The sequence below is a fragment of the Antechinus flavipes genome, chromosome 3, assembly GCF_016432865.1.
Source record: "Antechinus flavipes isolate AdamAnt ecotype Samford, QLD, Australia chromosome 3, AdamAnt_v2, whole genome shotgun sequence".
Taxonomy (NCBI): domain Eukaryota; kingdom Metazoa; phylum Chordata; class Mammalia; order Dasyuromorphia; family Dasyuridae; genus Antechinus; species Antechinus flavipes.
The window spans coordinates 468,306,439-468,319,210 of NC_067400.1; the positions used below are offsets into that span (position 1 = coordinate 468,306,439).

Genomic DNA, 12,772 nt, shown 5'->3' on the forward strand with positions numbered 1-12,772 from the left:
TTCTTCCCTCTCTTATATGATTTTAAGCTCCTTTTGAGCTCTTCTATGAGTTCTTTCTGGGCTTGAAACTACTTCCTGTTTTTGTTTTTGTCTGTTTGCTTTTTTTGGGGGTGCCCATAGATATTTTGACATTATTGTCCACTTCTGAGTTTGTTTCTTGGTCTGTTGCTGTAATAACTTTCTTTGGTCAGATTCTTTTTTTGTTGTTTTTTTGCTCATCTTTTTTTGAGGGGAGGGTTTCTTTTGTTTTAAATGAGAATTCTGCTCCCCAGGTGGAAAGGCCATTGTGTCAGGTTTCTTGTGCCAGGGACTGCAGGCCCTAGCTGTTTGCTTGATGATACACTCATGTTGCCCTGAGGCCGATGGAGAACTGTCATGTCTGGTGCTGTGTTGGGAGAGTGGCACTACTGGAGATCACAGGAATCTAGCAGCTTATCTGGTGCTAAACTGAGTCCAGTTGGACCACTTCTAATTTACTCTGACTTTTAAATACACATGGGCCAAGAGACCTGCTACGTAGGCAAGAGCAAGGGCACATAGACCAGTGTGGCTAAAATGTACAATGCTTAAGGAGAGCAATATATTATTAGACTGGAAAATTAGGCTAAATATTGGATTGTAATGAGCTTTAAGTGACAAAAGACGGGGATGGTGGTGGAACTTTATCTTGAGGAAAATAGGTAGTCACTGGCATGCTCAGGCTGTGCTTTAGTCCTAACAATTCCTGACTTCAGGGCCAGCACTCTATCCTGCTATCCAGCTGTCCCAACTTCCTTATATTTTAAAGGAATAGTAAGTTGTGCACAATAGATTTGGAAATTTATATGCAATCATTTTTTTATTATATTATGTTATAAAAATGCTTATTTTATTCCATGAATTAAAAATAATTTTTTGGAAGGAAGTTTACTATAATAATTCAGGCTAAAAATAACTATAGTCTGAACTAGATCGGTGTATGAATAAAGAGAAGAATACAAATAAAAGAGATAATGAATAAGTAGAATCAATAACTGACTGAATATAAGAGATAACTAGAAGGAAGGATAAGACTGAAAAGATGAGAATGACTCCTGAGTTGTAAATCTAAGTTACTGGAAGAATGATAGTACCCTCAACAAAAATTGGGAAATTAGGAGAAGTGTTAAGGACAGCTAATAAGGTTTGTTTTAGAAATGCTAATCTTTATGTGTTTATAGGGCACCCAGTGGAGATGTCAAAGAGGTAGTTGGAGATGAAGAACTGGAAGCAAACAGAGAAAGAACTGGATATGTAATTTTGGAAGTTAACTGCTTAAAGATGAAGGTTGTTTTTACTAGAAACCAAGGAAAATAGAAGAGAGAGAGGGAAGAGGGAAGAAAGGAGGGAGGGAGGGAAGAAGGAAGGAAGAAGGAAGGAAGGACAGAGGGAGGGAGGAGGGAAGGAAGGAAGGAGGGAGGAAGGAAGGAAGGAAGGAAGGAAAGAGGGAGGGAGGGAGGGAGGGAAGGAGAGAGGGAAGGAGGAAGGAAAGAAGAAAGAAAGAAAGAAAGAAAGAAAGAAAGAAAGAAAGAAAGAAAGAAAGAAGGAAGGAAAGAAGGATTTTTTTCTATGATAGTCAAGTATTAAAATGAATTTAGAATCAAACATTTCAATTATTGCATCAAAGTGCTCAACCAAGGTTTTTAAAATAATGAAGTATATTCAATCCCATTCCTATCACTAAAAGATAGTATTCTATCAAAAGCAAAATTTTGGTTTCCTTAATAAGATTAAAATTAAGTTTATTTCATCTTTTTTTTTTGTTTTATAGATCATATAAAATATTAGTTCATGAACATCATATATAATTAGACTAGAGCTACATGTTCAAAAATTTTTAACGGTAGGTTAAGCCAAGAATTTTTCACCTGTTTTGGCTCCTGGACCTCGTAGGCAATCGTATCTATGGACCTCTTCTCAGAATAATAACCTTTTTAATGCATAAAATAAAATGTATGGAATTACAAAGGAAACCAATTATACTGAAATAGATACAAAAATATTTGTATTTCTTAAAGGTCCAGGGATCCCAGGTTAAAAACCCCTTAATATGCAAGGAACCATTAGAAAAAAATGTTTAACACATAAAATGAAATAATTACAAAGAAAACGATTATATTGAAACAGTTATCAAAATATTCTTAAAAGCAAATTTATGGACACCTGGTAAAATAGATGATCAAAAGATTTGAAGGCCACTAGTAGAGGCAAAGTGGGCGGCTCAACCGGACTCCCCTTTTAATTCATTAGGTTGTAAACTCCTTGAAGACAACTGTCTTTTGCTTCTTGTAGTATCAAGAGATCTTAGCACACGCACTTAGTGTTTACTGATACTGAGTACGGTAGGAAGTAACTGGCCTCCTTCCCAGAACCGGCGCGCCGGCGCCGCTCCCGGGCACTAGAGAAAGGAAGGGCTGCAGGATGGGGGAGGGGCGGAGGCGGGCAGCACGCACACCCGCACCACGTGAGGCGCCTGAGCACCACGGGCACCGCAGGACTAGCCTCAGCCGGGCAGGCAGGTTCGGGAAATGCGCGCGTTTCTGCGACACAGGTAGCTAAAGAACAGGGGGACTCTGGTAAAGCTGGCCTCCTTGTCGGCCGCCGCGGATCTCCATCGTGCTCCACGCGGGTACCCAGCGCTCCCTCCAAGAGCCTAGGCGCGGTTTTTTCTATGAAGCCACGCCCAGCTCCAGCCTCTCTTTGGGTTTCGTTGGTAGGCGGGGAGAGCCAGTGCTGTTATCTCATTGGCTGAGAGGTTCACGTGGGTTTTCTCGTTTCCCTTTGCTTCTATCTCCTCGGAGCCTCTCTCTGTGGGCGGTATAGAAGGCCGGGCGGAATTGGCCCCTGGCGGTTCCACAAACGCTCTCCCGCTCTCTGGCTGTCTCCCAAACCTGAAAAGCTCCCCTTTCCCCTGCTCCATGCACTGACCTTCCTGACTTCCTTAAAGTCCCAACAAAAATCCCATCTGTTACAAGTCTTCCCAACCTTTCCTCTTAATTCTCCTGCCTTTCTTCAGTTTATGAGTTGCATTTCATCCTCTGTGTAGCGCGTTTGTATATATTTATTTGCATATTGTCTCTCCCGTTCTCCTTGTGTCTCCCCACTGCTTAGCGAAGTGCCTGATGGGTAATGGGTATATCGTATATCATACTCTTTAAGTATTCAGAATGGCCAATATACCTACATGTCAAGTGCAAAGGGGAGCAAAAATGGAGAGGCCCCGTGAGGAACAGCCATTACACATGTGAACAGTTTTGCAGCGAACTGGAACACATATTCATGCAGGGAATGATTTGTAAATTGAGTCTTGCAAAATTTTAATTGAAAAATTGCATTAAATTCAGTTGCTAGTATTGTTCATATGGTACCAGTTGCTTAATGTCACAAAGCTTTATAAATGAGACCAACCCAATTTTTTTTTCAGGTGAAAAAAATTAAGGATGGAAGCAATTAAGTCCTGTAGGAAGAGAAACTTCTGTAATACAATAATAATTAAACCACCAACATTTATCCAGATTGTTATGAGCCAGGAATTGTGTTAAAACACCTCACCATCATCTCTTTTAAATCTTACAACAACCCTGAGGGATAGATGTTAGCTCTCTCAGTTTTACATAAGGAAACTGAAACAAACATGAAGGGACTTGTCTAGAGTCACACAACTAATAAGTGATTGAGGTCACATTTGAACTCGGGTCTTCCTGTCTCAAGGTCCAGGATGTGAAAGAACACAGCAAAACACCAACTTTGCAAATTCTAATTCCGATTCTGCAACTCTTAATTTCATCAACAAAATTTTGACTTAAAGAGTAAGATACTGATTTCCCAAAAAGAAAAGGCAGTGTAGTCTGCTAACTCTACATGGATGAGGTTGCTTTAAATCATGAAAATAATTGGTACCATCTGGTCCTTTAAAGTTTGCAAAGCACTTTACATTCATTATGTCATTGAAACCTTACAGCTTTCTGGAAAGCAGCTCTCCCAAGGACTACCAGCAGACCCTTCTGCTTTGTACTTCTTTCCCTGAGCCCATATAATGTCTGGACTAGCTCCCTGGACTAGCTCCCTGCAGGGCCTCAGAATAAATCGAAGTTCTTGGTCTTCAGGGGGATAAGTGAAGGAGACAGGCAAACTGCCACGAGGCTTGCCAAAGATGTATCCTGGATTCTGGAGTCCAGAGTCTCCAGCCTCTCTTCTCTTCCTCCTGCCAACAAGTGCCTCTCACTTCTCTCTCTCTGCCCTTCAATCCTTGCCTATGATTATCTCACTACCAAACATTCAGCAAGCACCAATGGTGAGGAGAGCCATCACATCACTATCTCATCTAAATATGTATATAGAGCCATTATCTCACATTGTTCTGCTGTCTGATTCAAGCACACCTTTTCAGAGTTTCAGCCCTCTACAAGCCTAGGTCACTAAATAGTGATCCTAAGAAACAGACATGCAGCCTCACCAAAAGCAAGAAATGTCAGAAAAGAGGGAGTGAGTTAACAAGACTGGAGTTCCTGGGTTGCCCAGTGACTGGAGCTTCCTGAAACCACATCCTTTTTAGAGTAGAAAATTACTTGTTAGGAGGACACCACATTTGAAAGGACTGAGAGGAGGAAGGAATGAGGAAAGTTGGCGGATAAAATTTCAAGCCTTCCAAATTTTCCCCACAAACAAAACAAAATTTCAGGTCAGGGCAAATGTAGACTAGAGAAAACCCAATAAGACTTGGAGTAGAACAGGGATACTTCTAGAATAACCAGAGAAGCCCTGGAGAAAGATTCCAGGATGAGGTTTAACTATATGAAGTGTAAACACCTCCAGGCGACTCCACTGAAACAGCTGGAGGCTAAAGTATGAGGTGACCTTGGTCCAATTCCCAGGAACTCTCACCTCTCAGATAGCACAGGGAGTAGAAGGAAAGGGAGATGGGCAACTGAGTCCAGGATGGTTAAGGGCACTTTGCCAGGTCCAGCTGTGCTGCTAAGGTCAGCCCTGAGACAGAAGGAATAAGAACACAAGGTGAGTACAGGGACAAGAACAATTTGGCCACTTGCTGGAAGGAGGAGCTCTTATTTTTGGTTAAAGATCAGAGGGGAGAGCCAAAGAGAAGCCAGAGACACCATCCCTCACCCCAGGACTAGAGGAGATTAACAATATTAAATTCTTACTTTAAAAAAAAAAAGAAAGAAAGAAAGAAAAGAAAAGAAAATGAACAGGCAAAAGAGAAAGAACCTAATCAAAACAAACAAACAAAAAGTCTTACTATGGGAATAGGGAAGACTGGGGTTTATTTTCAGAGGAAGATATTGGGGGGAAAAGTCTCTCCTACCCCAATATTAAAAGGCTATCTTCCCAGAAAGAATTTATAAAAGAACTCAGAAAACAATTTAAAAATCAAATGAGATTGAGAAAAAACTTTTTAAAAATCCAAAAAATCCCCAAGATTATGAAAAGAAGATCCAGCATATTGAAGAATAAAATGATTCTCTGAAAATTAGAATTGAACAAGGGGAAACCAGTGAAGAGAACAAGATTCAATATAGAAGAGAATGTGAAACATAAGAAAAACAACAGATCTTAAGAACAGATCAAGAAGAGAAAACAGAAGAATAATTGAACTACCTGAATGCTATGACCAAAAACAAAGAACCTTGACACAATAGCATAAGAAATAAAGAAAATTGTTCTAAAGCAATAGAACAAGAGGGGAAAATAGAAATTAAAAAAAAAATTACCAATTACTTCCTCAAAGAGATCTTCAATTAAATTATGGGGAAAGAGAAATGTTCTGGGAGAAAGGGAAAGCAAGAAGTGGAATGGTATAAATTATCTGCTATAAAAGAGGCAAGGAATAGCTTTTACAATGGAGGGGAAGAAAGGCAGGAGAGGGTGAGTGAGTGAATCTTATTCTCATCAAAATTGGCTCAAAGAGGAAATAACACACACTCAGGAAAATCCCTGGAGGAAAATAGGAGGGGAATGAGCTATGGGAAGGGGGGAAGGTGATAAAAGAGAGGGCATAGTGGGGGAGAGAGTGGTCAGTAGCAAAACACTTTTGAGGAGGGACAGGATGAAAGAAGAGAGAGAATAAAATAAATGGGGGGAAATACAGTTAGCAATAGTAAGTGTAAAAAGAATTTTAAAAAAAGAATTTAGAAGCAAGTTTCTCTGATAAGATCTCATTTCTCAAACATAGAAGGAACTGAGTCAAATTTAGGCATGGATACCAAAAGAGATTTAGAAAGAAAAAAGAACCTATACATATAAAAAATATTTGTGGCAGCTCTTTCTAAGGGCAAAAAATTTGAAATTGAGGGGATGTCTATCATTTGGGGAATGGCTAATTAAATTGTGATATGTGATAGTCATGGAATATCATTGTTCTATGGGAAATGATGAACAAGATGCGCTCAGAAAAAAGCCTGAAAGTACTCCATGAGCTCAAGCAAAGTGAAATGTACTGTATACAAAGTAACAGTAATGTTCTGCAATGATCAGTTGTAAATGACTGCTATTTTCAGCAGTACAAGGATCCAACTACTCTGAAGGAATTATGATGAAAAGTCCCACCCATACCCAGAGAAGAAGTTGATTGTGTCTGAATATAGATTGAAGCATTCTTTGTCCCTTTTTCCTCCTCCCTCTCCCTCTCCTTTCTTCTTCCTCTCCCTCTCCCTCTCCCTCTCTCCTTCTTCCTCTCCTTCTCTCTTTCCCTCTCCCTCTCCCTGTCCCTCTCCCTCCCTCTCTCCTTCTTCCTCTCCCTCTCTCTTTCCCTCTCCCTCTCCCTGTCCCTCTCCCTCTCCCTCTCCTTCTTCCTCTCTCTTTCTCTCCCTCTTCCTCTCCTTCTCCTTCTCCCTTTCCCTCTCCCTCTTTCTCTCCCTCTCTCTCTCCTTCTCCCTCTTCCTCTCTGTTTCTCTTTCTTAAGTTTATTTTTTGTAAGGGTTTTTTTTTTTTTTAGGGTGGGAGATCTATGTTTTCTTTCACAACATTACTTTTATGGAAATTTTTTGCATAACTTTACATGTGGTTTCTTAGGGGGGGGCTGGGGATAGAGATAAGGGAGATAATCTGGAACTCAAAAGTTTTAAAAACACATATAAAAATGTTTTAAAGATAACTGGGGAAGATATCAAATAAATAAAAATTTTAAATGGATGAATTAAAAAAAAGAAATTAAAACTATGTATAGTCATCTGAAAAATACTCTAAATCCCTATTGACTAGAGAAATGCAAATTAAAACAACTCTGAGGTACCACCTCACACCTCTCAGATGGGCTAAAATAATAGGAAAAGATAATGATGAATATTGGAGAGGATATGGGAAAACTGGGACACTAAAGCATTGTTGGTAGAATTGTGAAATGATCCATTCTAGAAAGCAATTTGGAACTGCATCCAAAGGGCTATAAAATTGTGCATACCTTTTGATACAGAAGTCTCACTACTGGGTCTTTTTCCCAAAGATATCATAAAAGAGGGGAAAGGACCCACATGTGCAAAAATGTTTGTAGCAGCTCTTTTTGTAGTGGCAAGGATTTGGAAACTGAGTGGATGCCAATTAATTAAGAAATGGTTGAATAAGTTATTATTTATGAATGTAATGAAACATTATTATTCTATAAGAAATGATGAACAGGCTGATTTCAGAAAAGCCTGGAAAAACTTAACTGAACTGATGCTAAGTGAAGTGAGCAGAATCAAGAGAACTTTGTACATATTAACACCAAAATTATGTAATGATCACCTATGATGGACTTGATTCTTCTCAGCCATACATTGACTCAAGACAATTCCAATAAACGTGGGATGAAAAATGCTGTCTTCATTTCAGAGAGAAAACTATGAAGATTGAATGAGGATTGAAGTATATTATTTGCATTTTGTTTGTGTGCTTTTTCTTTCTTATTGCTTTTCCCTTAGGGGAGGTGGGGGGAAGAAGGGGAAAAAAAGAATAAAATAAAAAGTACATATCAGAGAGTAAAAGAATACCTACAAGGAAGCAAAGAAAAGATGGACAATCATGAATACAAATGTCTTCTATTTATAAGCTTTCTTGAAATGGAAATTTGTTGCTACATATTTTGAATCTTCTGTAGTGTTCTATTAGGCACATATAAATAAATAAAAAAAGAGACTAAGAAAGCCCAAGTCTGACTTGCTGGCCAGAAAAATGGAACTTGAGCAATGTAGGTCCAAGGTGAATGTGAAATATCTGTTCAGCAGTCCCATTAGTCTTTTAGAAGTCTTTAATTTCCTGAGAGAGAATGATAGAGGTGGTACATTACTATTTATAAGTATTTTTTCATGTATGCTTACGAGGTTTTTTTTAATGTTTTAAATATTTCATTTGTGCTGGAAGGAATTAATAGCTGACCCATCCCTACTATGTAATCATTTGAATGATTCCCTTTCAAAACAGGGTCATTAGTTCTTTTTAGGTAATTCTAGAAATAAGTCAGACTTAAATTTTAAGAAAGCTTTCCTAAAACTCTGGGATAGAATTAATGAGTACAAAAAAAAAAAGACTTACATCCTTTTTTTTTTTTTTTTTTTAGGGGGAAATCTTACCCAGTATTGAACCCATTCCACAGGAGTCCAGAAAAAAGAACCCTTTGGGAAAGGGGCACCTACCTGGATCAATGATAACAACTTTAGGGTTTGTATGCATTTTTATTTCAACAAAATTGAAATGTTTAATCCCTTTTTACAAGTTACAAAGTGTTCTTTTTGAGCTAACTCAAAAATGAAGTGCTTTTGAAGCTACATTTAAAATGTTCTTTGAACTAAAACTAGATTGCTCTATGCATTGGCAGGGCTCCACTGATGCCATGATTGAAAGAAATGTACTGATTGTTCCAGTGTGCTAAAGGGACTCCCAGATGGGAGAGCTCTATGTGCTCTGGGAGTTCATTTGGGCCTAGACATTCTTTTTCAGAGGGAAAGTCCATTTTCCCCCTTTTCTTTTCTCTCTCTATATTTTTTCTTTTGATAGTATTATCTTTTTATTTTCATTTTTCTTCTTTCCCTATTGTTTTGTGTTGGGACAGGATCATAGAAACAATAGACAGGTGGTAAACTTTATAAAATATAATTTGCTTTCTGAATCTATATAACTTTGTATTTACCAATGATGATATCTTCTAGGACCATCAGTGATGATGGGTCTGAGCCCTTGTGAAATACTGATAATTGGAGGATTATACAAGAACTTTGTTGCATGAACTCTAGGCAGGACTCTTGGCTGTCTGTTAAGAACTGTGTCACATTTTGACTCTTTAATGCAAAATATTTGCTTTGTATGGCTCATGTCCATTGTAGTTTCTAAAAGATTTTTATCAAGATTATTATCTGGGAAATGTGCTCAATGTATAAGATAGGTATCAGGTACAGAAGAGGTATTTATTTCATAAGACAAAAGCATTACTTAAAAACAAAAGATTTGGGAAAAGATTTTGGGAAAATGGTGGAATAGGTCAGAAAATTCCAAGATCTTCAGATTTCCTCCACAAAGAAGAAAAAATTGCCCTTCAGGACAAACTAGAGCAGTTAAAAACAAATAAGGTTCGGGGAAGAACAGTGGTTTTTCCAGGGACATTCAGAGATCCAAAGAATATATAACAGTGAGAAGGTTTGACCCGTGTGAAGGGTAAACAATTTCAGGGTAGCTCCATGGAAATAGGCCTGGGGCCAATGAGCTAGCTGGGTTGGAAGGTAGCCTCAGCTCGAGCTACTGAAATTTGTGAGGAAGGTTGAGGGAAAGGAAGGTCAAGTTGTCCTGCCCAGATGCGGTCATGAGCCAGGAACCAGCTCGTTCCTGGGGAGCTCAAAGGCAGGGGGCTGCTGCTGCTGCTGACTATGCACACTTCCAGGAGGGCAGGGTTCTTGGTTTTTGTTCCAGGCCAGAGGGGAGAACTGAAGGAGGACTGAACCCAGAAGCACTATCTCCTCCCCCTCCTCCCCCAAAACACCAGCAATCTACTACAAAATGATCAGGCAAAGACTCAAGAAACTTACTCAGAGAATAGAAAAGACTGGGTTTCATCTTCAGAGCAGGATGCTGAAATAAAGGAAAAAAACCTCTCCTATCTCAAAGAGTAACTTCAAATGGTCATCGACCCCAAACGAATGCATAGAACTGGAGGTAAAAAAAAAACAAAAAAAAACCCAAAAAAAACCAAAACTTTAAAAATCAAAGGAGAGGTTAAGAAAAAAATTAAAAAAAAAAAACAATCAAGGAAATTCTTCATTCATGCATAGCAAAGGCTGACTTCCCAATGCCAAAAATAAACTTCTTTTACCAGTCTAGCTTTTCAGGTCATAAATTTCTTTACAAAAGACCTCTGCACTGCCAGAAAGGGGGAGGGGGAGTTCCCACAACTCCCTGCCCTGTGTGGAATCCTGGGGGAATCTAGGGGAGCCAAACCTCTTCATTTGGTTCCCTGAACCCCAAACCTGCCACTAACCTCATCAAGTCTGCAGTGTACAGACTTGTACCCGACTCCTATCAGGGGTTGATCAGAGGGCTGGGTGGGACCCATAAACTGGGAGACCGTGCAGGGCTCTTGTGTCTACAATAAAACTGCTATCCTTCCATGTCTTATTGATCTTCACCTGGGGTATGGCCAAAGGGATGGAAAGGGAAGAAGCCCAATCTTCTTCTCTTCTCACCTCCCCTACACCCTCCTCATCAATACAAATCCTAGCATTGGAAAGCCGGCACTGGGAGGTGGCTCAACTTCCCTGCAGTTAATCTGGCTTCCAATGGCCAGTTTGATGGCAGCGAGAGCAAGGACCAGGTGGCCCTTTCAAAGGGCACTCTCGGCTCCAGTGGCCTGCCCCATGGCTGCAAAAGTCGGCACTAGTTGTTCTTCCCTCAAACAGGGGGCCCTTCAGGTAGGGGGGCCAGGCTGTGAGGTAGTCCCTCTCCCTCCCAGTCTCTGATTCTTCCTGTCCTCTCTGGCCTGGTTCTGGCTGGTGATGGCTCCAGAGGCTGTTTCCTGTTGTGCTGTGGGGGTTTGGGGTACCAGCGTAAGCTGTTAAAGTTCTCCCTGGATGACTGAAGCAGACTGACTAAGGAAGTGCTTCCTGAGATAGGAGCTGGGGCCCAGGCAAGTAGGCTCTAAGGGCTTCGCTAAGCTGATCAAGAAACAGAGCAGGGCCGAGTGACTGTCTTAAGTTTCTCAGATTTTCTTGTTTGTTGATTCCCTTCTGCATCATTCTGATCCCATCTCATCTCTCCCTGCCTCCCTCACTATAATTCCACTGCAGATGGTTCATAGGAACTGCTGAGGCTCCTGGAGGGTGTCAGTTAACTGTCCCCAAATTTCTGAGCCAGTCTCTATGGTGCAGCAGGAGGATATGATAATATGAAGATCACCCCAGATTAACTCAAACTGTATAGAGCAGCTTTAAAGTCATCTGTGAATTTGATGGGGCCTTCAGAATACTGCCCCAACTTCTCTTGATCTGAGACAGATCTGTCATAGTTAAAGGGACATGCACCTTCTCCAGCAGCATCAGGACCTTTTGGAAGGGAAACATCAGTGGAGACTTCTCAGGCATTACACCTGAGGCAGAGGTACCGTCCTGCTCCAGGTACTGGAAGGTCTCATGGCAGGTGTAGGTGTGCACTCAGGATAAGGAGAAGAGTCTGTCTTGGCTCTGGGCCAGCCATAGACAGGAATCCTGACATTGGGCTAAGGGCATGTGGGGGGTATTGCCAGGATGGAATCATCTAACAGATCAGGCTTTTTGTCAGTCAGATCATATTTAGCAAGGAACACACAGCAGTATTTTCTAAAAACAGGAGGGCTCAGAGGGCTACAAAGATTTGGACATATGGAACCTCTGTCCATTTATCCTTTCACCTGCCAAAAAAAAAATCTAGTTGCAGGATTGTGTTGCAATTAAGCAAATTGTTTTCCAGCCAAGTTTCTTAATGTTTTAATTTGTAATGTGGTCAAGCCTTGTTATAGTAAAATATGATTCCTTTCCTTTAATCTTGTTGGCCACATATGTCTCAATGTGCTGGAAAGCAACCTAAAGAAGAGTTCTGGAGGGACGTCCCATGTTAGGGACCATGTTCTGTTCTCACTTGTCAACCCCACAGTCACTCACCTGCCCCACCTTTCCAGTGAGAGAGAAAAATGAAAGACTTTGTCAAGCAGAGTATCTCCCAAGGGCACCTGAGAAGGTCCCCTAAAGCCAAGCCCTTAATGAGATCACACTCTGTTCCATAAGTTCTACGTACTCAGTGGAGTCCCAACTAAGAGGCTGAAGTACTTCACTTTTAGCTGAAAATGGACTTACTTCTTATCTAAAATCCCTGTGAGGCTCACCAATAATGAAGATCGGTCAGGATCAGCAAGAGTCATTTGGGAAAAAAGTCTCAGGGAGCAAGCTGGTTCTTGCCAAGGCAAATTTTAATGTGAACACCAAGATGGGCTTAGTCCTTAAGGAACCAGCAGCAAGCTAAACAAGGGTTCCCATATTTATACCAGTTTCTGGGCCAGCTGTCAGAGGCTGTTACTTCTTATGTGGGTTATAAACCACAAGGAACCAAAAAACAAAATGCAGTTGCCCACCCAATCAAGTGGATTGGAATGCCTGGGTCATGCTACATGTTTCAAGAAACTAGGGTTGTAAACATGGTTAATCACATATGCCCCCCAAGTTCTCCAAAGTAGCCTTTGTTACTAGACAAGTTTCTCACAGGGCAGGGTACAAGGCAGGGGCTAAAGTCTATCACATCAGATCGA

At 40.5% G+C, this 12,772-nt stretch overlaps 1 long non-coding RNA gene across 1 annotated transcript; it reads left to right on the forward strand.

Annotated features, from left to right (window-relative positions):
* The first annotated feature begins 1,907 nt into the window (after window positions 1-1,907).
* On the forward strand, window positions 1,908-10,170 carry LOC127554782 (uncharacterized). The gene is made up of 3 exons (XR_007952066.1): window positions 1,908-2,569; window positions 8,570-8,670; window positions 9,913-10,170. It is a non-coding gene; the product is annotated as an uncharacterized LOC127554782 (long non-coding RNA).
* Window positions 10,171-12,772: the final 2,602 nt, after the last annotated feature.